We start from the raw sequence: 27542 nt of genomic DNA, 5'->3' as shown, positions 1-27542 counted from the left end.
CGAAATCTTGTGACAACAGTTTTGGTTTTAAGCGTTATTTTTTTATCTTTAGATTGTTTTATTTCACTAATGTGCTTGTCTTGATTTGTTCCTTTGGATTTCTTGCAGCCTAACCATTGTTTGTAGGATGTTAGCCGAAGACTCCTTTAAAATGTTGGAAATATTCAAGATATGACAAGTTACTGAGAGGGGAGGGGTGAATCAGTAATTTTTAAAATTTCAAACAATAAAACTGCATACTGATATATTCACCATTCATCCAAGTAACCTACTGTAAGCATGAAACAAAATCGTTTGCAACACTTGAACACACAGATTTGGTGACCCAGAAACCTTCCAATAGAAAGTAAAACTGGGGTGGGGATGAAACCCACAAAGCTTCGTTACTGCAGTATGAAGTTGGCCGGTTAAGGCTTACAATGACCACTTCTGGTGATCTGCCCTGTTAGGAGCACAAAGGATTACTAGATCCACCTTGTTAGAGGATTTACAAACATACAATAAAGTATGCACTCTGTTAGGAGATTTACAAAAGACTGTTAAGTCTACCTTGTTAAAGGATTTACAAAAACTGATTCACCTGTTAGAATGAAATAGTGGATCTGATTACAACTGATTGCTGATAAGATCCGCTATGCTCTGATTCACCTTGATGTGATAGATAAAACTTTTTTGCTCCAAAACTTGACCTTGCTGAATACCTTCACAACTCAGCACACATACTTTCACACGCATGTATTTCTTTCACACTTTCACATTTTTCATTCATTACCATTACTATTACCATTATATTTGAATGATACAATACATTGCATATATATACCATCCAAATAAACAATACATGCAAGGTCGGCCAAAAAAACAAGTGCAAATCTCTATACAAAGTCGGCCCAAGGTAAAAACTTGGGTTCACTGAACTGACTCGGTGTCCTTTTGATACTCGGCGTCCACTGCGTTACTCGACATCGTCATGCACTCGGTAGAAGTGAAAGCACGGTCCATACTAAACACTTCAAGTAGTTCTGAACTCGGTAACCACTGGAGACTCGGTAGAAGAGATGTCACTCGGTGAACACTTCTATCTGAACTGTAGCTCGGTGATCAAAGGAAACACTCGATAGAACCTTGTGACTTGGTTATAGTTAGTTTCCTTGATAACCGTCTAAGCTCGGTAAAATTAATTTCCTTGATAACTCAGGAGCTCAGTTATCACGAAGTTCTTCGGTCAATACTAGGTACATCTTCACTCGGTCAAAACTGATTCCTTTCTTTACCTCGAACACTCGGTAAACACTGGCTGCTTTGTTCACCTCGATCACTCGGTAAACACTGACTTCTTTGTTCACCTCGATCACTCGGTAAACACTGACTTCTTTGTTCACCTTGATCACTCGGTAAACACTGAATTCTTTGTTCACCTCGATCACTCGGTAAACACTGAGAACTAGGTAAAGCTTGGCTTACAAAGGAATGTCCAGTGAGAGCTCGGTAAGCATTTAGAATCCAATAAGTGTTGTAACTAATGACAAAAATGTATCATAATTCCAACAATCTCCCCCTTTGGCATTAGTGACAAAAACACTTATGAGACAAAATTTATCTGACATGCTGATGACTGATTCTGAATATACATAGCTTTGTTATATACAACTCCCCCATAGAATGTACATACAGTATTTACATGAGCTTTATATCTCTTCCTTTGTACAATTTCTCCGAAAACACTTATTCACCCATAGTATACATATCCAACAATAATCTCCCCCTTTTTGACAATAATGCCAAAGAATAAAAGAATATATATACTTATATAGAAACACCAAAATGAGAGATGAACTCTGAATGTACCTGAAGAATAAGCTGGAGAGTCTTATCCCAATTCTCTTGCAAAATTTTGTAGGTGGAAAGAGCTACTTGAACTTCAGCCAAAAGTTCAATCACATGGTCTACAATGGAGAAGTTATTATCATGGATTAATGTCTTTGAATGTGCAATGTGCTTCTGCATTGAATCCATGATGGGAAGGATCATGTTTTGGATATCTATCAATGTAGATTGGATCCTTGCCTCTTCTCTTAACAACTCTGCCTGCTTCTCTGACAAAAATTTGATCTTGAGGTGATGAGATGAGCTTGAACTGGGGTCAAGCTTCAAGTTCTGTGTGCTCACCTTCAGATCCTCATCAATTTTATTTAGTTTCTCTCTTATTCCCTTAGTGTACTCGGTAACATCACAAAGCTTAGCAAAAAGAGATGTTACATTATTAAAAGAATTTTCCATATCTGCCAAAACTGAGGTTAATGCAACCTGATTTATTGCAATGTTCTGGGCAATGTGCCCCAACACCTTATTATCAAATTTCTTTGCTGCACGCTCAATCAGCTTTTCTTGTCCGGAGGCATCTTCATTGAATTTATTAATTGCCTCTTCCAATTGAATCAAAATGTGTTGAGAAGTATCAACATCAACACCTATAGCCTCAGTAATTATGTTTCGAGCATCCTCAATTATCCTGTATTCCTTATCCCTTTCCGATCTTAACTGCATCTGAGTAGCCTTTTTCTCAATAAGTTGACTAGCATACCTCATTTCTTCAATGGTAGCATTATCAAAGTCAATCTTTGGAATTACTATCTCTGTTTCCAAGTCAATGTCTTCAAGAATTTCCTTTCTAGTGATCATAAGTCTTAATGGTTTCTTTTGTTTGACTTCTGAGATGACTGGTTTGACCTTTGGAATAGACACAACAGTAGAGATAGAAGGACTAGCAGTAAAAACTGGGATGCTTGAGGGTTGAGTGCCAATAGGAGTATGTACAGAGTCAAAAATTTGAGTACTGGCCAAAAATGGTGATACACTTGGTAATATAGTATCTAAGCTCACTGTGCCTGAAGTAGATGGCGACAAAATTGTAAAACAAATTGGAGTAGTCAAAATTGGAGAACTCACAGCAATACCAACTGATGATGATGGAGTCGAGAAGGCCAACTCGGTAGATGAAGAGGGGTTCAGCTCGATAGACGAAGAGGGATGCAACTCGGTAGATGAAGTGGTAGTCACTTCCACTGATGATACCTGGAGCTGAGATATGAAAGGTGTAGATGGTAAATCTGGTGTAGATGAACCTGCTGAAGCTAACTCCAACCTTGATGATGTCACAAGTTTAGCTGGGGAGTGAGGAAGGGATGCAATAACTCCTGCTGCAATTTTTATCGGATCATCCTCCTTATCTTCCTCTTCAGCTTCTTCCTCTTTGTCTTCTTCCTCTTTCTCTTCCATCATTGCATGCAACTCTCCTGGTGTAACTGTGATGGATGGAGCACTATCTGATTCATCACTGCTACTGCTGCTGTCATCATCCTTTATTTCTACTGGGTCTACACTGGGCTTATGTAGATGATAGATGTTTTTCCACATGTTTGTAGCATCATTTACAACATGCTCTATATCTTTGATCAAAATCAAACAAGTGTGGAATCTGATCATCATTTTACCTTCATAGGTTTTCAATTCAGATTTTACCTCTGCTCCAGTGAGACTAGGCCGAAGATTCTTCAGGGATTGCTCATATATATCTTTTACCGTCTTGGTGGCTAACTCCCATCTTGACTATACTCTCTCCAATAGTTCTTTAGAGATATGAGGAGCAATCTGGTCCGGGGAGTATTTCCATTTTCCCATTTTGTTAAGTACCAGTTCCTCAATCTGCATTTTCTCTGCATCAGTCCTTGTCTCAAATTTCAATGCCTTGAAATTTGTGATGCCAGCTCCTTCTTCCAATGATTTGAGCCTTTGCTTGAATGTAGGTGCAGGCTTGACCAATACAGGTTCCTGAATACCTTTTCTTGTCCTCCGAGTAAATACTGCAGTAGGCTGCTTCTTGGGCTTGGTAATGATTACCTTGCCTTTCTTCTTTGCCGATTGCTCTTCTTCAGATTCTTCTTCTCCTTCTTCTTCTTCTTCACTTTCTTTATCTTCACCTTTTACCTCGGTGAGCATAAGAGGACCCATTGCAGTTTTCAGTTTGGCCACTTTCCTCTTACCTTTGCTGATGGCCTGTGGAATTTTGATTTCCAGTTCAATTCTGGCCTTTGCTTCATCATAAGTACCAAAAATCTGTTGCCTTGGGTCTACTGGCTCATTTACCAGTGCTTCAATGATATCCCTTGTTTCATCAATATTTACCTCATATGGAAGAGGTTTCACCCATGCAACTCGGGGTCTAACTGCCTGTATGTACACCTTGTCACAGTCAACCATAAAACATACGTCATCTTTATATTCTTCAACAAGCCTAGGAGGAATTCTAAATCGGTTATTCATCCTCTCCTTAAAGTCTTCAAAATAGTTATCCATGATACTATCAAAATTTTCTCCCATCTCTGCTATAAACTCTTTAATCTGATACAAAATTGGGACATCTTTTCTCCATTCTATGGTTCCCTTTGATGGAAAGAATTTTTGTACATAAAATAGTAAACATATTAACAGAGATCCAAATTTATAGGGGTTATTCTTTGATGTCCTTATACTATCCATGTTCTTGTTTAACTGCTTCAACATTACTTCTGACAGATCAAACTCAAGATTCTTCTTTACAATTTTCAGGGCCAAATCCACAGCTTCACACGGTACACTATTTAACCTGCTGGAACTATATAACTTATATGCAATAATATGTATCCAAATCTTAGTTCTGGATCTGTTATAGTGCTAACCTTCAAACCTCTACCGTCCCACTCGGCTAGGGTTTGCCTCTGTAACTCATCCCGTCCTAGGGTTTTGGTGGTTTTGGCTTTGCTGAGCATCAGGAGACCCGTGATTTTGTGAATCATCTTCTTGGTTATCAAAACGGGTTGTTCCAACCACAACTGACCATTATGCACTTGACTCAAGATATACCTAATCCATTTGGTTTGGAAGTTTCTAGGCATATGCGCGATGTGAGTCAAACCTTTAGTTTCCAAATGCTTGTGCTTGATTTTGAGAGAACCATTTACACATAACTCCGCTAGGGCATTATCCATGTCCAATGTCCCTATTTCTTGAATAGCACACTTAAAATGAGTGCAAATGTTGTTCACGAGGAGTACCTTGGGTGGAATCTGTGATTGAGCTCCATTGGGATCGAGCGATTCAGCGATGGCAGGAATGAGCTTGAACGTAGGTGCCTTCCATTCTGTTCCCTTCACAAGCATTTCAGAACCCTTCTTTGCCTTGCTGCTGCTGGTGCTTGCAGATGCCATTGCTGCTTGGTGAGTGAAAAGGTTTCGTAAGAATACTTCGGTAAAAAATCTCTTCAAATCGCTTGAACTCACTTGAAAGCTTTTTTTTGTAAATCTCAAATTCACGGTGAAAAATGAGGTCAAAATCTGCCCTTTTGATGAAAAATTTTCCATTAATGTTTAGTACGGAGGTAGCTGCGATCGACAGACTGTCATCCACTAGCTCGGCTTAAACTTCGCAACTCGGTGACTAAAAGAAAATAGGTTAAATTGACCTTAACTCGGTAAGAGAAGAACCAACCATGCTCGGTAAGTGCAACTTGGTGAAAGAAGCCTTATTGCACCCGACTGAGCTCGATAAGGTCATGTACCAACCATGATCCTGATGTATTTGAAATACTGATTTGATCATATTTTCATTCTAGGACTGCTTAGGATATTGCTTTGTAGATACAGTCCTGGTCTTATCCTGATGAGTCTTAATTGGAAATGGTAGAGTCACTCACTTCTTGAGTGACCATTCCATCACTTGAATTATCTGGCTCGGTAGACTTAGGAATCCATTGCTGCTTCATTTGCTTCCGAATATTGTCTACTTTGATTTTCTTCTCATCCTCGACTTTCTTTATGTTCATGCAATTTTTAGATATATGACCAAGTTCTGTACATGTATAACATCTTACAGTGGTATCCCTTTTTCTTAGGTGATGCCTTGCACAGTTTATGCCCGTATGACCATATTCTCCACAATAATGACATCTGCACCAAGTGTTGTAGTCCCAACCAAATATTGCTTTGACAAGTTGTTCAGCTGGATTAAATGATTTGGATTTGCATTGTGATGCCTTATGACCTTGCTTTTGGCATTTGTGACATTTACCTTCAAATTTTAGTTTCTCTTTGCATTCATTGGCTTTGTGTCCATGCTGATTGCAATTGTAGCACTTTCCATTAAATTTGCCTTTTCCATTGCTCCAACATCTGTTAGATTTATGAACTATCTTACCATAGTGGCTGCAAGTAGGTTTTTGATTCTTTTGAGTACCCTGTTTGGAGGATTCACCTTCTTCCTTGTATCCAAGGCCTGCTTTACCATTTTGTTTATGAAAGTTTTCTTCATTTTGTAGATTCAATTGATCCATGTCCTTTTGAGATTTTACCATTCTCTCATTGACTTGTTTTTCAGAGATTAGATCACTTTGTAAGCTTGCATTGATTTGCCTTTCAGTAATTAAGTCATTTCTCAAATTCTCATTCTCAGATCTTAGATTCATAATTTCTTCATTTGCATTAGATAATTGAGTTACAAGATTTTCAAGCTGAGAGGATTGATTATTCCTTACCTCTAAGTCTTCAGCTGCCTTGTTCCTTTGCTCCAAGATTTCACATAGCCTGATGGACTGGATTTCTTGTTCCATTTTGAGCTTTCTTACTTCTTCCTGCAGAGATCCATTCTTTTCTAAAAGTTCTTTGATTGCTTTGTCAGCTTCATCTGAACTACTTGATGGTGAGAGATCTTCAATCTTTTCTTCAACATACTGATGGTCATTCATTTGCCTTGCAAGTTCTTTTCTTCTTTTCAAGGATTGTGAAAGATGCTCTTTTGCTTCATTGAGTTGAGCCATGGCCATTTTCAGATCTAGCTTTTCATTCTCAATAGTTTTGTCAAGTCTGAATATCTCCACTGTCCTTGATCTTTGCTCAAGCTGTGAAAATTTTATCTTGAGAACCTTATTGCTTTGATACCAATTGTTGGAAATATTCAAGATATGACAAGTTACTGAGAGGGGAGGGGTGAATCAGTAACTTTTAAAATTTCAAACAATAAAACTGCATACTGATATATTCACCATTCATCCAAGTAACCTACTGTAAGCATGAAACAAAATCGTTTGCAACACTTGAACACACAGATTTGGTGACCCAGAAACCTTCCAATAGAAAGTAAAACTGGGGTGGGGATGAAACCCACAAAGCTTCGTTACTGCAGTATGAAGTTGGCCGGTTAAGGCTTACAATGAACACTTCTGGTGATCTGCCCTGTTAGGAGCACAAAGGATTGCTAGATCCACCTTGTTAGAGGATTTACAAACATACAATAAAGTATGCACTCTGTTAGGAGATTTACAAAAGACTATTAAGTCTACCTTGTTAAAGGATTTACAAAAACTGATTCACCTGTTAGAATGAAACAGTGGATCTAATTACAACTGATTGCTGATAAGATCCGCTATGCTCTGATTCACCTTGATGTGATAGATAAAACTTTTCTGCTCCAAAACTTGACCTTGCTGAATACCTTCACAACTCAGCACACATACTTTCACACGCATGTATTTCTTTCACACTTTTGCATTTTTCATTCATTACCATTACTATTACCATTATATTTGAATGATACAATACATTGCATATATATACCATCCAAATAAACAATACATGCAAGGTCGGCCAAAACAACAAGTGCAAATCTCTATACAAAGTCGGCCCAAGGTAAAAACTCAGGTTCACTGAACTGACTCGGTGTCCTTCTGATACTCAGTGTCCACTGCATTACTCGGCATCGTCATGCACTCGGTAGAAGTGAAGGCATAGTCCATACTAAACACTTCGAGTAGTTCTGAACTCGGTAACCACTGGAGACTCGGTAGAAGAGATGTCACTCGGTGAACACTTCTATCTGAACTATAGCTCAGTGATCAAAGGAAACACTCGATAGAACCTTGTGACTTGGTGATAGTTAGTTTCCTTGATAACTGTCTGAGCTCGGTAAAATTAATTTCCTTGATAACCTCAGGAGCTCGATTATCACGAAGTTCTTCGGTCAATACTAGGTACATCTTCACTCGGTCAAAATTGATTCCTTTCTTTACCTCGAACACTCGGTAAACACTGGCTACTTTGTTCACCTCGATCACTCGGTAAACACTAACTTCTTTGTTCACCTCGATCACTCAGTAAACACTGACTTCTTTGTTCACCTCGATCACTCGGTAAACACTGACTTCTTTTTTCACCTTGATCACTCGGTAAATACTGAGAACTAGGTAAAGCTTGGCTTATAAAGGAATGTCTGGTGAGAGCTCGGTAAGCATTCAGAATCCAATAAGTGTTGTAACTAATGACAAAAATGTATCATAATGCCAACATAAAAATGCACTCAAAAATAGACTGATTGTTTGCTTGCAAGATGCTTGTTGAAGATACGCTTGTAAAAGACCATATTTCAAACCCACAAAAACAATGTGTGTCTTCTTTTTCTGCTTTCAAAACTAGTCTAATTAGGGGCTTGTGAACTTCCTAGGGTGCAAGATGGAAGAATAGGGGAATATGCTCTTCACTTCTTGGAGGTCATGACCAAGAGTGAATCAGAAACCTAGATGCTTCCGAAAGATGACATTTGGAAGAAGGCAAGTAGCTTGGTGGTTCTCCAAAGCTTGTTCTTCTCTATGATAAGACAATAATTTCCTTTACGGGAATCAAAATCTTTAAGGAAGAATGAGTTTGGATTGTTTAAGCCAAGTCGGTAATTAATTTTTCTTGCGTGTTTGGATGAGGAAATAAGGTAGAGGATTATGCTCTTTCCCCTTGAGGGAAATCAGAAACTCAGACCCTTAGATCTAAACCACCAGTCTGTGTCAATCCTTTACAGGGCCTGGTGGAGTGATCCAACCTTCGAGAATGACCCAAGTGAGCACACTCCTTTTGTTGGAGATTCCAACTCACTATAATCAAGATGCTTTGTAGAGTGAAAGACTCCAAAGCTAGATTAATTTCTTCTCCTTAATTCTTGATATCACATATCAAGGGGAAGCTTTGTCTGTGCACTAGTCGGCACTGGCCCCTGACTTGTTAAGAAAGTAGTGTGCACTTTTAGATGCTAGTGTGGGCTGTTAGCCTCAACTCTACTTATGGAGCCACTGGGGATTAATTCAAATGGAAGCCAAGTAAAAAAATCTTAGTTAGAAGCCACCCAATTCACCTCCTAAAGGAGGCATAATATTTGTGTAAGGAGGGGGAAGAATCTCTCCTATAGAACTCACCATAGGCATGCTACTGGATGTTTAAAGGTGGTAAAAATGCTTGTCCCCTACCACAAGGGTGCTCATTTAGCGTATACTATTGAGTCCTTTGAATATACCAAAAACATGGGTGCCCTCTAGGGGGTAACACAGCTGTGTGAGGTACACGCATGTGCATAAGATGTGGGACAAAGGTTTTGCCTTCTCTACCAATTTTTCTTTCTAGGGATAAAATGTGTTTGTTATTGAGTCATCAACAAAGTCCAACCTAGTTACAACAAACAAAGGTCAAGACTCCCTTATCCTGTCAAGTTGCTTTATCCTCGGCAGGACTATTTTCAACTATTGCTTGTTTCCCACTGTCTTGTTAAACACTTTGCCTGGATTGAAAACTTGAAAAATTTGTCCAAACATCTTACTCGATCAACCTTGCTACCTGTCCAATCAAATTTTTTTGATAAATTTTTCTACTCTATCTGAAAAGTCCAAAAATCTTGTCAAATTCAGTTGCTGTTCTAAAATTGGTTTGCCTTCTTGCGCGAAAACTTTTTCAGTCTTGCACGAAATCATTTTGTCCTCGCACAAAATCATTATGTCCTCGTGTGAAATTAAAATGTTGTCATGAGTCTTCGTGTGAGCCTTTGAACTTCTTCACTCAAAATTAAACCACTGTCACTGACTTTCATGCAATCCGAGAAACTTCTTTGCGTGGCTCAAAAAACTTCTTCGCGCAGCTTGTAAAGGTTTTCTCACACGAGATCTTGTGTCAGCATTTCCACTTTCGGTCTATTTTGGCTATCTGTGGCCTGCACGCTACCCTTTTTTGCTTCTGTTTGTCACTCTATCTGCGAATAGTCCTGAAATAATGTCACTTTTCTTTGCTAAGGGCTTGTATCTTGCACTTTGACTAGTCTCATCTCATAAGTTATTTTTTTTATCCTCATCTTAATGCTTGTCATGCTTTGTGTCGCATTGGTCATAATCTCTGGCTATTCTAGCCTTTAAATCAGACCATTTGTGCCTTAGTGAACAACATTCTTACTATTATCTTGTCCTTTTTGAGACTCAGTCTTAGTGTAGTCCTTGTCCAGGTTCTAGCTTCTTATCCTTGTCTATGACTATCGCAACCAGAAGTGGCAACGTGTTTTATCCCCATAACCTTAGACATGGTCATGCTAGGGGCTGTAATCATGACAAAGGTCACTTACCTTTCGTTACACAATCTGTATCTAGTTTGGCTAGTAAGGCATCTTCACGATCTCCCTCACTTGCTAGGTCATCTCGAGTTTAGTGAACGTTTTTCATAAATTTGCAACAAATTAGGAATCCTTTGTACCAAGAGGATAATAAGATAGGTAGAGATCCTATATTACCAAACACAATGTCTGATCCTTTTTTCAGAGGATCTTTTGAAACACAACACACTAAAACTGAACACATTCCTATAATGACTAATCGTGAACCTGAACATGGTAGTCATAGTCAACATCAAGAAACACCTAAGAATGACAAAGAGAAAGAGAAAGACTATGACACTGATGAGGAATAGGAAGAGGTGGAAATACTCCCTTAACACATAGAAAAATGTCAAAGAGACAAAAACTTCCAAAAGGTCATGTGAATCCTACTCAACGAAGAGAAAGAAAAATACTTTCTCAAACTTGCCCAAGAGGGAGCAAAGTTACCTTCTAATTTCAATGTAGAAACCATCGTCACACCTAAAGAAGAAACTGAGAGCTCTAAACTCCAAAAAAATTGAAAATTATGCAAGACCAATTGGCTCAGATGATGCATGAGAAAGAGAAACCCACAAAGAGATACACATTGGATGCTCTTTGTAAATTTCCATTTGAAAAAAGCATAAACATGTCGCCTTTCCCATGAGGCATAGAACTGCCCAAATATGACAAGTTCTTTGGTACTACTAATCCCCAAGATCACTTGCAGGAATTTGGTGCTTTGTCTATAGAGTTTATACATGATCAAACCTACCTCATGTGTTTATTCCCTAGAAGCCTAGGTGGTCAAGCTTTGGAGTGGTTCTCACATTTACCTCCTGGTATCAAGATGTTTAACAAAATTTCCAATCTATTTGTTCAGCAATATTCTCATAACATACAACACCCTATCAACATTCAAGATCTATGCAACCTTAAATAGAAGGTTGGTGAACCTTTCCTCACTTTCCTCCAAAGGTGGAGACAACTATACACTAAGTATTCCCGTAAAATCCTAGAAACGGAGAAGCTTGACATTTTCAATGATAACCTCTTACCTGATTTTGGGTATAGAGTCCAACTACAAGGTCCACATACCTTTGAAGACATGATTACATAGGCTATCTATATCGAAGAATTTATGGTCAAGAAAGGTGAACTCACTCTTTAGAGAGACATAAAAAAAGGTTCCACTTCCAACAGGGATAAAACCAAACATGTCAACAAGAACCGAGAAATTGTACATGATGGAGTTGTTGACAATGTCACACCCAAACTTTCTAAAGATACATTTAATCCCACAGATGGCCTCAAAGTGGCAAAAAATGTTGAGAAACCTCCTCCTAACAATAAGATGTCTGGTAACAAATTGAGAAACTCTTAGACAACATGCCCAAGCAAGAGTATACACCTTTGGGAGAACCTTTGGATGTGGTTTACAAAACATTGCTACAACATAAGCTTATTTCACCAATGGATAACCCTTTTCCCTATGATCCACAACCTTGTCCACCATGGTGGAATGAGACCTCATTCTGTGAGTATCACCAATAAAAGGGACACAAAACTAGCAACTGTATAAACTTGTGCCATAAAGTCTAGGACATGATTGATGCTCATGATCTTGTGGTAGATGGACATAACAAAAACTCAGATCACAAGGCATTCAAAGAACCTTTCCCAGCTTATAAAAAAGGAGAGACTTCAAAACCATAACCCTACAACAAGGTCAACTATACATATTCCGACGATGACAATGTCATTCACATGGTTGAACCTATGGATTCTGAATACTATGACGTTATTATCATTAAGGGCAAGAAAGATAACGACAAACCCAAGACACTATTTGTCTTGAGGGGCCCTACTTTTGATGAAATGGATAATATGCTTTCAAAACACTATGCTAACACTGTTACTCACTCTCACGCCAAGTTGGTGCTCAAAGGCCTTGCACCTCCTACTTCATATCTTGAACAACACAAAGACAAAGCCCTTGCTAGTCCATCTGGAAAAGGTGCAAAACTCACAACGAACTTGACCAAAACTAGTTATAGTGTTCTCAATCAGCTAAAATGAACTAATGCTCAAATTTCCATCTTTGAGCTACTTAAAATCTTGCCTGCTCATAGGCAGATTTTGGATAAAGTCCTCACTAAGGAAAATGTTCCTCAAGATCTTGATCTTGAGTGATTCCAATCCATGGTGGGTCACCTGACCTTGCCATATCTTATGACTTTTTCTGAGGAAGATGACAACTTGCTGAGTCACCCACATAATCAACCTCTACACATCGAGGTTATGGTCCATTAGACACATGTTCGTTAGGTACTCATTGATAATGGTGCTAGCCTAAATATTGTCTCTACTGCTCTGCTTAGACAATTGAATTATTCTGAGGAATCTATTGATCCTCAACGAAAGATCACTATCAAAGCATATGACAAAGTGGAACAAAAGTCTCTAGGTCTTATGGTTTTACCAATTCGTGTCGGTCCTATCGAAAGGGATGTCACCTATCAGGTGCTTGACATTACCTTGGCTTCTGTTAGGAAAGCCATGGATACATGAGATGCACATTGTGCCATCCACATACCACTAATGCATCAAGTTCCCATTTCATGGCTTCGAAGTTACTATTCCTACCACTACTAGCTACACCTACAATATGCTCAAAGCTACTAAAACTTTCATCCCTGCTAACCATGAGTCTACTGATTATCATGACAATAAGCTGAAACAAATTAAGCAGTCATTCAAATTGAAAGAAACTGGTATGGGAGAGTACCACATTGAACCAATGCTGTCATTAACGTCTCTCCTAGAGTCTCCTCGACATTATGGGAGACCCTCAGAGGCAAAGAAGCCATTCATGCTAACATCTTAGACCAAGTATAATGGAACTTTTTTCAAGGCTACAATTCCTTTAGAAGATGAAAGGGAAAATAGAGCCATTGCTGCATGACTTTACAGAGAAGAAGCTCCAGTGGACCTAACAGAACAAGGTCAAGAAATCACTCCTAAGAAATATGGACCTGGTCTTAGGCTTATGAAGCATTTTGATTATAAGGGAACTGTCCCTATTGGGTGCAATAACAATGGCCTGATTGATCCTATCAAAGCAAGAGCTCAAAGAAACCATGATACAACTAGCCTAAGATTTAAGAAGGTTCCTTTTCATTTGGGATTGAATAAATTCATACCCAAACTTGAGAGTTCATTTGAAAATGAGTCACAAGCCAATTCAGATACTCAAAAGGAAGAATTTGATGATGAGGATTCCTATCCTCATCCTATCCCTTATGATCTCGCTAAATTCTTTACTGAACTAGATGACTTTGTGCCACGTGTAAGCACTGTGGATGATACTAGTGATTCTTCTGAGGAAAAAATTGAGCAATTCAAATATCATTAAGAAAAGGGAGAATCTAGTTAGTCATGCCGTGGTGAGTATTTGTGTAAGAACCCAAAGGATGAAGGTGAATATGTCCCTATCACTGTTGGAGAGTTCTATAATCTCTCGCCATGTAGCATTGATTCTAAGGAATATGAGTTTCACTCTCTTTCAGAAGCAACAACTGAAAAAGACATTGACTAAGTGCATGTCTATGAAAACCAAATCGAAGTGGGTGAAACATCTAGGGTTAGGTCACATGGGTCAGATCCAACTAGTGTCCTAGAATCATCAATTACTAACGTTCATACCTTGAGACGATTGAACACACCTGTGGATGAAGTAATCATAGGTCTCGAATTGTTGGTCCAAGCACTTAATGACTATACTATGAACGCAATTGAACTAACCACTACTCTCTCACTCACACATCTTGAGCTTATAGACTAGAACCCCAATGCATCTAGCGAAGTCCCCATGTTCAAGAATGACTATGCTCTCACCTATTACCTAAACGCTATCAAACCTGTAACATCTTCTACCAATGAGTAGAGTGTCAACATGACTGAGGCTGACATCAAATATGTCAGTCACACAATTAAAAAGAAAAAATGCAAAAGGTCCGATGGTCAAAAACCACATTGTGGCAGTGTCAAAATCCAAAAAAGTAAAAATAAAAGATGTATCCAAGGGTGAAAACCTCTCTGAGGCACCCATTGATGAGATATTTGATGTCCTTCCTAGTCACCTTTAGGAGAGATCATCAGTGTTGATAGAGCCGATGTAGCCAATTAACCTGGGCATAGAAGAACATCCTCATATGATACATTTGGCACAATCACTGTCACCTAAAGAGAAGGAACAATTCATTGCCTTTTTCAAGGAAAAGAAAATAAATTTTGCCTGGACATACTCTGACATGCTAGGATTGGATCCTGATCTTATCATGCATAATTTGTCCATAGCACCAGGCATCAAACCAGTTAAACAGAAGCTTCAAAAAATGCACCCTCACATTGCATTGCTCGTCAAAGCAGAATTGGAGAAACTCCTAAAGGCTGGTTTCATTCATGCAATTGATTATGCTAAATGGATATCCAATATTGTTCTAGTTTCTAAGCATGATAAATCTATCAGGGTTTGTACAAACTTTCATGATCTTAACTTGGCATGTCCTAAAGATGATTTTTCACTCCCTAATATTGATATGATCGTATACATGATAACTGGCTATTAGATGTATTCACTTATGGATGGTTTTTTAGGATACAATCAGATAAAAATTGCACCAGAAGACCAAGAGAAAATGGCTTTCACATGTGCATGGGGAACCTTTTGTTGGAATGTGATGCCATTTGGATTGAAGAATGTTGGTGCTACATATCAACGAGCTGTTACTACAAATTTCGATGATATGACGCATAGAACCATGGAGGACTATGTTGATGATACCTTGGTCAAAAGTGCTAAATGCAATACTCATCTACAAGATTTGGGTCCCATCTTAGATCATATGGAAAACTTCAATCTTCTTCTCAATCCTAATAAATGTGTGTTTGGTGTCACATTAGGGAATTTGCTAGGATACATTGTTTCTACAAAAGGAATTGAGGTAGATCTGGAGAAAGTACAAGCAATAATGGATATGCCACCACCTCGAAACATCAGTAAGATGAGAGTGCTATAGGGAAGGCTTCAATCTATTCGCTAGTTTATTTCACAATTGGTAGATATATCATAACGCTTCACAAAGACCTTACATAAGGGTGTGAAATTCAATTGGAGCCAGGATTGTGAGCAAAGCTTAACACAGATTAAACAACATCTTGTCAATCTGCCAATCCTGATGCCTCCTATTCATGGGAAGCCTTTAATTTTATACATTTCAGCCACTGAAACATCTCTGGGCATCCTATTGGCTCAGGAAGATAATGAAAACAAAGAAAGAGATATTTACTACTTGAGCCGAACATTGGTCTCTTATGAGAAGAAATATTTTCATTATTGAGAAAGCTTGTTTGGCAGTTGTCTTTGCTTCCTAGAAGTTGAGACACTACATGCTCGCCCACACTACGAGGCTTGTGGCTAAAATAGATCCACTAAAGTACTTGCTTAGTAAGGCAACTCTCATAGGAAGATTGGCTAAATGGGTTATGATACTTAGTGAGTTTGACATCTAATATGTTGAATGCAAGGCTATTAAGGGACAGGCAATTGTAGACTAGCTGGCTGAGGCACCTGTTGTCACTTAGGTTTGCACCCTTGTCTAAAGCCTATGCATGAGGACAACCTAGTGAAACATGGAAACAACCTCTAAGCTATGGGACTTGAACTATGAGGTTGAGTCTCTGGAGAAGTCCAACTTCCTCTTACTATCAGGATGCACCTAACTACTCTTGGAGAGGAAAAGGGAGAAGGAGAGCATGAAAGAAAATCTACCTAATCTAATCTAAGGAGGTGATGCACCAAAATAGAGTGTTCAGACCAATCTCTGCCCATATATGCATTTTTGAAATAGAATGAAACTAAGGATATAAACATTCAAACTTTCTTTAATCTAATAATCACATGCAGATTAGAAGACCAAGATGAATGACACAAGGAAAGAGAAATTTGGTTATATTATCATTCATAGGCCAAGGAGATACAGTCATGTAGATTACTAATTTCCACAGAACACTAGTGGAGGCAAAGAGTTCTTTCACTTCACACCAATGGATGAAAGAGATAAGGCAGAAATCATACAGTTCAAAGGCAAGGGGAATTTTACATTGGAATTACAGAGCAACAACAAAGAACAATAGAGAATGATCGACCTTTTTAAAATTCACAAAAATTGCCTTTTAGTTCAAGCATAACTGAGATGTTGTCCAATTGTAATTACTCCCCAAAACCATCCTACAACCACTACCATCAAGGCTCTGTCAGGAACAATCATGGGGATTTGAAGAAATTTGATCTAAGTATAACCTTTTGGTACCATGAAATCTGACTTTTAACTAAAACAGGGCCTTGAGAAGATAGAGGTGGTGCCATTGATTGTCTTGACCAAGTAGATGGATCAACTAGGGGGGTGGTGGAGCATTCTTCTTGTTTCACATTTACTCCAGGGTGGTTGGAATCAATTACAAAGATCAAATCACATGGCAAAACCTAATTTCTTATCATTCTTTAGTGCATGAATTAGCAGAGTTAGCAAGTCAACTAAATTTTGCAAGTAGGACAAGCCACGTGGACCAACAAGCTTATTTCTTTATGCCACCTTGCAAGTCTTCACAAGTTTGACCATGTCCTTTGTTACTAATCGTGTCATCTCTTAAAACCCTTAGTGCGACGGCTACAACATAACTGTTAGCCCTTAACTGTCAATCTTGGCCGGGCCTATGAAGACACATGTCATCTAGGCACTATGTCACTATGCATATCCTCTGGGCACTTTCCCATAGTGAGATAGCACCCACCATGGATTTGAACTGATCTTGATGATCATGAAGACTCACCACAATATTGCGCTATCTCCTTAGAACCTCTGGGCCCACGAAACAACTTGGCACACCTGGCATCTAACTTAGCCTAAACTGGTACCATCCCTATAGTTTCATAAGCCTTGGCCCCACCCTACTATGTGTCACCAAGGCGCTAAGTCACTATGGTTAAAATCCTCATAGTTCTCCATAGCGAGATAGCACTTGCCATGGATTTCCCTTAGATCTGACAATGATTAACGAAATCACACGAATGCACACTAAGTTGGCTGAATGGACCAATGAAAAATTGCCATTGTACTATGACCCACCTAAAAACTACCACTAAGGATGAGTTGTAATATTTCTTTGGAGAAGGGTGGGCCCATTACCTCATCTGTGCCATGTGTTGCCTAGGCGCTATGTCACTATGGTTAAAATTCTTGCAGCTTTCCATAGCAAGATAGTGCCCACCGCTAATCTTCTGAGATTTGATGGCAGGTAAGATGGGTCTAATCTACTAGTGTACTAACCAATGAGAATTGGCCATGTGCCAACCTATCTAACAAGTCCTCACAGGGCCCACAAAACAACTTAGCACACTTTAGCTAATAAAACAATTGACCACTGTTGACGTGTCTGAGAAATTCATCCTTGGTATCCGATAGGGCATACTTGGGACCCACCTGACAGTTGATGTAGCCATAGTAATATTTTTTGTCTGGGCGCTATGTCACTAATGGCGAGAAGAATGAATTTCTCGATAGCACCATAGTGCCCACCATACTTAGCAAAACTTGGCACCAAACAAACAATTAGGAAAAGGGAGGACCCACTTGACACGTGGCAAAAAAGGGCTATGTCGCTAATGAAAAACAATGTGCAACTTTCCATAGCGACATAGCACCATCCATTGATCTATCTCGATCCGACGATGAGGAACTTGCGGGCCCGCAGAAATATAATAAGGAATAACATAAGGTTCAATCGTTTAATTTTTTGATATTCCTGGGGGTGTTTAAAATAATATTAAACTAGGAAGTGACTGTTGGGAGGGCAGTATTTAAAATTCAAATATTTGGTGGGGAGGCACAAAATGCAACATTTCTGGTGACTCACATGGGATGCTAGCCTGCTATGCATAAGACTAGTAGCCTAAGCATCCATTGGGTTACAGAGTCATAAAAAACATGTAGATTTTGAGCACTATAAAACGCTAACCCTACCTTTGAGAGGAAAATCCTGAAACCCCTATATCTACATATGGAACCAGAGACCAAAACCTCCTTTTTGCAACCTTCAAAATTTAGAAACATGCCATCTTTTAGAGAAATAGCTTGTGCTCATACACTTCTTGGAAACGAGAGAGCTAGAATAAGAAAATAATCTACCTATGTACATGGAATCTTAAACCCTCATCAAAAGCATGGCTTGAGATAGATCCCATTGACTGGGATAGGCAGAATTTCACCACCAGGCCTACTTAACTAAAAAGAATTGTCCTGCTTACAACTTTCAATCAGATAGGGACCACTCCATAATGCATCAAACTTTGAGTGTCTTCTTGGTTTTTCCCTATCTGCATCCCATTTTAAAACCAAGTCTCCCTCCCTGAAGATTTCGACCCTAGCCTTCCTATCAAAACTCTTTTTTACTTGTTGCTGGTGTGCCCCTACGGTCTGCATGGCCTGATTTCTCTTCTCTTCTAGCTCCATCAGCTCTGCCATTCTCACCATCATGGCATCATCTTCAATCAACTCTAGCTGATGAGCTAGCTCTAGGGATGGGAACTCCAATGAAATTGGAAGCCTTGCTTCTCTGCCATAAACTAACACAAATGGTGAATTCCCTATTGACCTTTTAGGCATTATTTTGTCAGTCCATAGTGCAGTCTTCAATTTTTTATGCCAACAGCTCTAGTTATCTTCTGTTATCCTTTTCATGATTCTAATTAAGTTCTTATTGGAGGACTTAGCCAAACCATTACCCTGAGGATAGTAATTTGAGGATGTGCTCAAATAGATATTATGGTCCACTACCCATGCACAAATGTGAGCTGCAACAAAAGATCTTGCATTATTTGAAATAATGGTTGAAGGGGCACCAAACCTGGTCACAATTCCATCAAGGAACTCAATAACTAAAGATTTAGTGACATCCTTCAATGCAACTGCCTCTATCCATTTGGTGAAGTAATCTGTAGCAGCTAGAATCCACTTGTGACCTAAACTAGAAGGAGGATTGATAGGGCCTATGAAATCTAATCCCCACTGAGCAAAAGGTTGATCCACCTGGATAGGATGAAGGGGAAGAGCTACAATTTTTTTTTTGCCAGAGAAGAAAGCACATTTATCACTCTTCCTCACATAATTATGACAATCATGAAATAGAGATGGCTAGTAATAACTAGCCCTCATGATCTTCATTGCAGTTGTCCTTGTTGAGAAGTGGCCACCATTAGGGCCATCATGAAGTTCTTTGCTTATTCTTTCAGTCTAATCTATATCAAAGCATCTTAATAGGGCTCCATTAAAATCTATTCTTAAAAGGATACCATTTACTATGACATAAGGAATTGACTATAATCTATATTGTCTCCTTTTAGTTCTATCTAATCCTTGAGGGTATCCATTCCCTAATAAAAAACTCTTCATATCATCCATCCAACTCCTTAGGTTGCTATCTCTTACCTCTTGTTGCTCTGTTAGTATCATAGCAGCTTCCTTATTAGGTTCTTGAGATGATAGCATCTATTTACACAACCCTTTCCCTCTTACCAGCTTGGTGATCTGAATATCAATATCATATTCCATCACTTTAGTAATCTAGCCAGCTCTTTTCTCACTAATATCTTTACTCAAAAGGAAATCCTTCACACTGGCATGGGGTACCAACAAATGAATCTTGTTATGGGATAGGAGGTGTCTAAATTTCTTTAAAGCTCTGATGACTACAAGGGCTTGCTTCTCTACATAGCTGTACTTATCTTCATATTCTTTAAGCCCTTTACTAAAGAAGCTATGGGCTGCTCTTCATTCTTGTCATTTGTTTGAGTCAAGATAGCAAAGATACTTGACTCACCACCTAAGGTATAAAGAATGAAATCCTTCTCAAAATTTGGATTCATGAGAGTAGGGGTTGAGGCTATGGCTGTCTTGATCTCTTCAAAACTTTCCTTCCCTTCCTTGGTCCATGCAAAGATCATACCTTTCTTGAGCATAGCTATAAGAGGTTTCACCATGGTAGTAAGATTAGGGATAAATCTCCTCACAAAATTTATCCTACCTAGGAAACTTTGCAGCCCTTTCTTGTGTTTAGGAAGAGGAAGGGCAAGCATTTTTTTTGTTCTCTTGGGATCAATGGTTAACCCATCCTTAGATACAATATGTCCTAATAATTTTCCATGGTTAGTAGCAAAGACACACTTTCTTGGGTTAAGAGATACCCCTAACTCTCTACATCTTAGGAATACCTGTCTTAGATGATCAAAATGATCTTCTACATCCTTTGAATACATAGTGATATCATCAAGGTAAACTAAGACAAACTTGTCAATCAAATTCTTGAAGGCCATCTCCATTGCCTTCTAAAATGTAGCACCTACATTGGTTAGCTCAAATGGAATCTTACAATAAGCATAGGTACCCCATTTAGTGGTAAATGCAATCTTGTACCTATCAAACTCTTTAACCAACACTTGATTGTAGCTAGAAAATCCATCAAGAAATGAAAATCTCTTTGAACCACTAACCTTGGACAAAATCTACTCCATAGAAGGGAGAGGATGGTGATCTTTAAGGGAAGCTTGGTTAAGGTCCCTAAAGTCCACACACAATCTAATTTCTCCATTCTTCTTCCTAACAGGGACAAGGTTTGCTATCCATGATGAGTGTTTGATGGGAAAAATTATATTGGCCTCAATCAACTTGGATAGCTCCTTTCTCATTAAGGGTTCAATTTTAGGATTCAATAGCCTCTATTTTTGTCTTACTAGTTTTACATCATTAAGTAAATCTATGGTATGCTGAAACAACCTTGGGTCAAAGCCCTTTAAGTCATCATATGTCCAAGAAAATACATCATTAAATTCTTGACATAAATGAATAAAATTTTCTTTCTCAATTTCAGAACATACCTTACCCATGTTTAAGGATTTTCCATCAGTAATCATGACTGGAGTGTAGTCATCTTCATCAACAGCTAGGTTCATGACTCTACCTCTTGCTTGGTCATCAAGATTAAAAACACTTTCTAAGGTAATGAGACCCTTAGGAAACTTGTTGGAACTGAGATGAATGATCTGATCACCATACTGATCCTACAGTCTCAACTAGTTTCTCTCTAAAAATTTTGCCTCATTCTGCAAGAAGCTCACAATTTGTTCATCAGACTCAAACAACTGCCAGTGGATGTTGTTATCAGGGATAGCAAGCCTTACTACCACTCTGATTTGTTTCTTTTTTTCCTCCTCAAGATTCCTTGACAATCATAAGATACACCTATTGCTGCAAGTCTATCATCATGTCTATTTTCTTTTCTAGGGATGCTTTGAATATTAAATGCATTGAAACCTTCAAGAAAATCCCATACTCTATGTTTATAAGACTTGAGCAAACCATTTTTGGTGATATTCTAATTTCTCACTTGATTAACCACCAACTCACTATCTCCATACACCCTTAAGGCTTGGATTCCTCTTTTTTGAGCAAGTAGGAGACCTTGAATCAAGGATTCATACTCGGCTACATTATTAGTGCAACTGAATTGGAGCTTAAAGGAGTAGTACCTTACTTGTGTAAGAGAGATTAACATCACACTAGCCCCTGATCCAACCTTATTCCTGATCCATCAAAGTACATACTCCATATCTCATTCATATCTTCTTTAGTACCCACAAGATTGGGAACTAGAGCATCTTTCTCCAATATACAATATGTACTGAGACTTGTCTCAAGGGTTTCTAACATAGGGTCAAATTGATATGCATTAGCCCACTCATCCAAGAAAAAATCAAGTATCTCTACTAGGGAAGTGGTGGGCTCACTCACTATGTCATTCTCATCCATCTCTAAGATAGGCCAATTCATGTTGATGAGATTAGGGGTGTAGGATTCAGTATGAAGGAGGGCTTGAGGCTCTACTCTGATTGAAGCATTGGCTTCATATCTCATCCTAAAAAACATATATGACCAGTTAGAAGATATGTAACCACCTATTTGGGCAGTGAAGTCTCTTGACAAATAGATGGCAAAATATGGCTTAACCTCAGCAACAAAGATATATTGGGTTATAGTACAACCAGGGAAGGCATGTAGGGCCATCTCCACATTCCTAAGGATCCCTATAGTCTTGACAGTACTACAATCCAACTGTAATACATCCTTAACAATGGGCTCATATTTCATTCCCAAAGCATCAGCAACACACCTAGGCATCACTAAACTGCAAGCCCTTGAATCAAGCATGCAATTATGGACTAGTTTGCCCCCTATAATTAGAGAAACATAAAATGGAGGAGGTCTAACCTTTTTACTTGTTTCTACCTCCCTTGATGGTTGTACTAGGCTTGTGGCACTTTCCATACTGAGTGTCTGATATTTTGGTTCAATTCTTTCCAATTCTTGCTACAACAACCTCTTTTGCATGGGTATAGTAGCAACAACATCCCACATGGAGATATTCACATTTGTTTTCTTCATTTTCTCTACCACACTGAATGGCATAGCAAGTGCTTTGGTAAAACCTTTGGGAGCTTCGGTTGTATGAGGTTGAGATGGAATAACTTAAGGATCACTTGTATCTTTTCTACCACGATTTTGCCTTTGCTGTTGAAAGGTACTTGATTGATTATCTGCTGCTTGCTCATGAGATATCGCATTTGAAGTTGAGGTCTAATTGGGAGGAGGGATAGCATCTTCCATAGCTCTTCTTTTTCTTCTAGTGTTATGAGAAATGGAATCCTGGTTTACATTACAATGCTCCTCCATTTGATGATTCATAAAAGAGCAATCACCTTGTCTTTGCATATCTGAGGCATCTTTGAATTGGTCCTCCTTGTATAATGGTTTTTCTATATGTTCTTGGACTATTAAAGCCATAAAAGATTCATCCTTATGACACATGCAATAGACATAGGAGTAGTTACAGGAGGGACAAAAATCTTGGTCTTGAGCCATATTGTTTTGGGGGACTATGGCCCTACTTTGGTTTACATTTGAGGTTGAAGCATGGCCACCCTGCCTACTCTGATCAAAAGAATTGTTCCAATGATTAGGATTTGGAGGCCTACCACTACTTGGAGTTTGATATTGCAATTGATGAGGCTTACCACCTTGAGATTTCTATCTTTCTAAAGTCACCACCTTGTTGCTCATTTTTTGCATCACAGAGAAGCTATCCTCTAGCTTCTTCTCTTGGCCCTACAATCTCTTATCTATGTTTTACATCATAGATTGAATCATTTCTTTGATTTCATCTATCCCATTTGAAGATGTGGAAGCTTGAGGGACTAGGACAAGGGATTGTGATGTAGAAGTTGTGGGAAGAGGAGCCATTTTTGGTTGATGATTTGGACCATTAGGGAAGAAAGGCATAGGAGGCCTTGGAGATAGCTTACCTCCTTGTATTAGGATGTTCTTTGATTTTATTGCTATGTCATAAGCATTAGGCAAGGTATCTCCTCCCATAGTTTGGATTGTAGTGGCAATATCACTATTAAAAGCTCTAAGGTAATGCAAGAAGGCATTACCAGGGGTAGGCTTCATAGAAGTAGGTATTCTAACCCATGTCTTTTGAAATCTATAATTAAAATTAGTCATACATTCATGGAGGGCTCTTTTTATAGTAGTCAACTACTCTAAAAGTGACAAATAGTCACTCTTATCCTCAAAATGTTTGCATAATCCTGCTCCTAATCCATCCCAATCTGTTATAGAACCATGAGCCAAACCTCTATACCATTGTAGTGCTTTTCCTTTTAAGGATGAGGCTAGGAGCCTAACTGCAACATCATCCTTTGTAATACCATGGATATTACAAACATTTGCAACCTCTTGAATGTGTTCTGAGGGAGAGATAGAAGTTTCACTAGTAAACTCTGGTACACTTTTAAGTGTAGCTATTGGTATGTTATGTCTTTGGGCTAGTAAGAGAGGGCTCCCACCATTAAAGGTGGCAAAAGTATGACCTCTAGGTAACGCCATATAGACAAGTGATCTATTGGTATGTATTGATGGAAGTCTAGGCTGAGATCTAACAATAGGAGGAGTAGAGATAGATCTTGTAGGTGTATTTGATACTATTACACTCCTTACTAGTGATAAAGATATTCTAGTCTTCCTTCTTCTAGGGTTTGAAAATGAAAGCTCTTGGTACTGAAACTTACCTCTAGAAGATGCCCTCATTTTAGCTCTGGGCATGAATCACTGCAACTTTGGCCTGGAACTAGATATGTATTGAAGCTTAGAGTTGCCAAGTACTTTGAAGAATGAACCTCTTGAAGGCTTAAACACTGAAGCTAGTACTATCCCCTTGATATTGATCTTGAAATCCTCCCTTTTGACACCAGTAGGCTTGAAGTTTTTTGGAAAAGTTGTCCCACTGGGCGTGGCAAAAACTGTTGTCACTTAGGTTTGCACCCTTGTCTAAAGCCTATTCATGAGGACAACCTAATGAAACATGGAAACAACCTCCAAGCTGTGGGACTTGAACTGTGAGGTTGAGTCTTTGGAGAAGGCCGGCTTCCTCTTACTATCAGGATGCACCTAACTACTCTTGGAGAGGAAAAGGGAGAAGGAGAGCATGAAATAAAATCTACATAATCTAATCTAAAGATGTGATGCACCAAAATAGAGTGTTTAGACCAATCTTTGCCCATATATGCACTTTTGAACCAGAATGAAACTAAAGATATACACATTCAGACTTGCTTTAATCTAATAATCACATGCAGATTAGAAGACCAAGATGAATGACACAAGGAAAGATAAATTTGCTTATATTATCATTCATATGCCAGTGAGATACAATCATGTAGATTACTGATTTCCACAGAACACTAGTGGAGGCAAAGAGTTCTTGCACTTTACACCAATGGATGAAAGAGATAAGGCAGAAATCATACAGTTAAGAGGAAAAGGGAATTTTACACTGGAATTGTAGAGCAACAGTAGAGAACAATAGAGAATGATCAACCTTTTTAAAATTCACAAAAATTGCCTTTTAGTTCAAGCATAACTGAGATGTCGTCCAACTATAATTACTCCCCAAAACCATCCTGCAACCACCACCATCAAGGCTCTGTTAGGAACAATCATGGGGATCTGAAGAAATCTAATCTAAGTATAGCCTTTTGGTACCATGAAATCTAATTTTTAACTAAAACAGGGCCTTGAGAAGACAGAGGTGGCGCCATTGATTGTCCTGACTAGGTAGATGGATCAACTAGGGGGGTAGTGGAGTGTTCTTCTTATTTCACATTTACTCTAGGGTGGTTGGAATTGATTATAGAGATCAAATCGTACGGCAAAACCTTATTTTTTTATCATTCTTTGCTGCATGAATTAGTAGAGTCAGCAAGTCAACTAAATTATACAAGCAAGATGAGCCACGTGGACCAATAAGCTTATTTTTTTATGTCACCTTGTGGGTCTTCATGAGTTTGACCACTTCCTTCATTACTAACTGTGCCATCTCTTAAAACCCTGACCATGGTGGCTACAACATAACTGTCAGCCCTTAACTGTCAATCTTGGTCGAGCTCGCAAAGACACATGTCATCTAGGCACTATGTCACTATGCGTATCCTATGGGCACTTTCCCATAGCGAGATAGAAACTACCATGGATTTCAACTGATCTTGACAATTTTGAAGACTCGCCATAATACTGCACTATCTCCTTAGAACCTCTAGGCCCACGAAATAACTTGGCACACCTGGCATCTGACTCAGCCTGAACAAGTACCATCCCTACAGTTTCATAACCCTCAGCCCCACCTTGCTACATGTTGTTGAGGTGCTATGTCGCTATGGTTAAAATTCTCACAGTTCTCCATAGCGAGATAGCGCCTACCGTGGATTTCCCTAAGATCTGACAATGATTAACAAAATTGCACGACTGCACACTGAGCTGGCTGAATGGACCAATGAAAAATTGCCATTGTACTGTGACCCACCTGACAACTGCCATTGAGGATGAGCTATAATATTGCTTTGGAGAAGGGTGGGCCCATTACATCATCTGTGCCATGTATCGCCTAGGCGATATGTCACTATGTTTAAAATTCTCATAGCTTTCCATAGCGAGATAATGCCCACCATTGATCTTCTGAGATCTGATGTTGGGCAAGATGGGTCTGATCTACTAGCGTACTAACCAATGAGAACTAGCCATGTGCCAACCTGTCTGACAAGTCCTCGTAGGGCCCACAAAACAACTCAGCACACTTCAGCTAATGAAATAATTGACCACTACTAATGTGTCTGACAAATTCATCCTTGGTATCCAATAGGGCATACTTGGGACCCACCTGACAACTAATGTAGCCATAGTAATAGTTTCCATCTAGGTGCTATGTTGCTAACGGTGAGAAGAATGAATTTTTTGATAGCGCCATAGCACCCACCGTACTTAGCAAAACCCAGTGCCAAAGAAACAATCAAGGAAAGGGAGGACCCACCTGGCATGCGAAAAAAGGGGACTATGTCGCTAATGCAAAACAATGTGCAACTTTCCATATTGACATAGCACCATCTGTTGATCTATCTTGATCCAATGATGAGGAACTTGTAGGCCCGTAGAAATATAATAAGGAATAACATAAGGTTCAATAGTTTAATTTTTTGATATTCCTGGGGGTGTTTAAAATAATATTAAATTAGGAAGTGACCATTGGGTGGGCAATATTTAAAATTCAAATATTTGGCAGGGAGGCACAAAATGCAACAACACCCATACAAAATATTCTACCAATGAACATTGATTTCCTAGATGAGTCAATTTTGACACTCATGCACCACACAGGGGTTATGTTCTTCGATAGGTCCTTCACACAACAAGGATTAGGTGCTAGATTACTCTTTATTAAACCACAGAGATACTCATTTCCCAAAGCGTACAAGATTTTATTTCCTTGTACAAACAACATTCCTGAATATGAGACTTTGATCAATGGCATGAAAATTACAGCTAAATGGAGAGTGGATCAATTAGATATATTTG

This window comes from Cupressus sempervirens, chromosome 11 (genome assembly GCF_028749045.1).
Source record: "Cupressus sempervirens isolate cs-2001-9-10 chromosome 11, ASM2874904v1, whole genome shotgun sequence".
NCBI lineage: Eukaryota > Viridiplantae > Streptophyta > Pinopsida > Cupressales > Cupressaceae > Cupressus > Cupressus sempervirens.
Note: the sequence above shows the minus strand (reverse complement) of the source record.